The following is a 2,558-nucleotide window of genomic DNA, read 5'->3' as shown; positions in this document are numbered from 1 at the left end:
GTGTAACCGTCATGTTTGGCTCGTCTATCAAACTGCCATGGACGCCCAAGTAGCAAATGCCCTGCTTGCATGGGTACTACGTCGCATAAAACTTCATCATCATAGTCACCAATAGAGAAAGGTACCTTCACTTGCCGATGTACCTTTGTTTCTCCGCTATCGTTCAACCATTGTAGCTTGTATGGCTTAGGATGCCGAGTGGTAAGCAATCCCAATTTTGTAACCATAGACTCACTTGCTTCATTGGTACAGCTTCCTCCATCAATTATCACACTACAAAGCTTCTCCTGAATAAACCCGCGAGTGTAAAAGATATTCTCTCTTTGCTCGATAGCCTCCACTTTGGTTTGCAAATTCAAGGCACGCCTTGCAACCAACAGATCACCCCTAGGAGCGGGCTGCTCCTCATAGTCATCTGAGTCCGAAGAAAACTCATGACTATTCTCTTGTCCATCTCCACTTTCGGATTCAGTTTCATACTCTCCATTTCGCATAACCATCACGCGCTTGTTTGCGCAATCTCTAGCATAATGACCCCTGCCTAAACATCGAAAGCATGTGATATCACGGTTACCTGTTTGAGAGGTATTGCCAGTACCTTGTGCCTTGGGTTTTAGCGATTCCGATTTGGGCTCGGATTTGGAAGTAGTATTCGGCTTCTTTTGCTTCCAATGATTTGACTGAGAGTATGATGTCGAACCGGATCATTGCGGTATTTTACTCTTCCCCTTGAGTTGCCGCTCGACTTTGATGGAAAGATGCAAGAGATCTTCCAACCCCTCGTAGTGATGTGTTTCAACACGGTTTTGAATTTCTTGGTTCAATCCCCCAAGAAACCGTTCTGTGGCAGCTTCTTGACCCTCGTCAATATGAGCACGAATCTTTAGTATCTCCATCTCCTTATAGTATTCTTCGACGCTACGACTCCCTTGTGTCAATTGTCGCAGTTTCCGACAAACTTCTCGATGGTAGTATGAAGGCACAAAACGTCGCCTCATCACTTGCTTCATAGCTTCCCATGTGTTGATTGGAAGTTCCTCCATGCGCCTCCTAGTCTCAACCATCTGATCCCACCATATTAGTGCATAATTTTCGAATTTAGCCGATGCAAGCTTTACCTTCTTTCTTTCGGAGTATTGATGGCATTCAAACACCATCTCCACCTTTCGTTCCCATTCAAGATAAGCTTCAGCATCATTCCTTCCATTGAAAGAAGGAATATCCATGCGGATGTTACCAAGGTCATCATCCAAACGATCCCTTGCTTGTCTTGCATGTCGTCGTTGTCTTGGCGCGGGAATGGGATCCTCATCAGAATTGATTTCTACTTCTTCCACGTATTGCTCATCTCTTTGTCTATGACGTTGAGCTTGTGGTGGGGCGGCTCTACCAATCTCTAGCTGTGCAAACCTATCCTCAAATCGTTCGGCAAGTCGTTCGATTTGTTGTGCCAAGGTCTGCTGTATAGCTTCGAGTTGCAATCGATTCAAGCCGGCATGATCACCCGATTCACGAACAGTACTAGTGTTTGTTTCGTCACTCATTGTTGTACCTTGCAAAACAATCAAACGTTAGATAAAACAGAAAGAGACAAAGGAAAAGAGGATGAGAGAACCTCACAACCACTAGAATAGTGTTTCGCTCAATTTTGTGCCACTCAAGCTCTCCTGTTTCTTCTTGTATGTCTGGTTTGCACTAACAACAAACTCAATAGGTCAAAGAAAAAGTATTCAATTAACAAATCGCACACTATTTCCACAACCCAACCCCATTAGATAATCCGTGCAAGTGTAAACGAAGACAAAATATTCAATGTAAGAAAACACGTTTTTTTTTTCTCTTCTTTTTTTGCAAGACGAAATCAACTTTTTTTTTTCTTCTCTCTTTTTTTTAAACTCTTTTTTTTTTCTTTTTTTTTCTTCGATTCTTTTTTTTTCTTTTTCACTTATATATCTCTTTTTCTTTTTTTTTTTGCTGATTTTTTTTTCGTTTTTCTTTTAAACCTTCAAAAACAAAGAGAAATGATTAGAAACAAAGATGATGAAAATGTAAAATGAAATGGAAAAGATAAATATATATAGATAAAACCTAATATAGAGAAACGAGGCTCTGATACCAAATGATACGAACCCGGATCGACGAATCTCAGAATTATGTAAGAAGGATAGTAGATGGATGTTCAAAAATCCACTAACGACACGTGAACCGAACCTAGGACTTGTTCCAGTCACAAGAACGCCCTAAACCCAATCCAGACTCGGTTAGAGAACCTTTGAAACGAGCGAAGACGCCACAAACACCTGGTGGTAAAAGTGTTTGATAAGTCAAAAGAACACTACCTCAAACCTTACGAAGTTTAGAGTTAGTACTCAAGAACATAACAAGAAACCTCTCAATTCAATAATCTGAGTTTTACATGATAGATGCTCCCTTTTTATAAGGAAAGGAAACATTGAAAAACTAAGAAAAATAAAAGAGTTTGCTGAAAACATAGGAAACTAAAAACAAGGCAATTATAGTTCCAATGTAGTCAAAAAATGACCACATTTATTGCACAA

At 40.3% G+C, this 2,558-nt stretch overlaps 1 pseudogene; it reads right to left on the bottom strand.

Moving 5' to 3' along the window:
- LOC104807094 overlaps positions 1 to 1,556 on the bottom strand; it is a 7,138-nt pseudogene extending 5,582 nt beyond the window's left edge.
- Between the last annotated feature and the right edge of the window lie 1,002 nt (positions 1,557 to 2,558).

This window comes from Tarenaya hassleriana, unplaced genomic scaffold (assembly GCF_000463585.1).
Source record: "Tarenaya hassleriana unplaced genomic scaffold, ASM46358v1 Cleome124, whole genome shotgun sequence".
NCBI lineage: Eukaryota > Viridiplantae > Streptophyta > Magnoliopsida > Brassicales > Cleomaceae > Tarenaya > Tarenaya hassleriana.
Note: the sequence above shows the minus strand (reverse complement) of the source record. Positions and strands in the feature narration are given on the sequence as shown.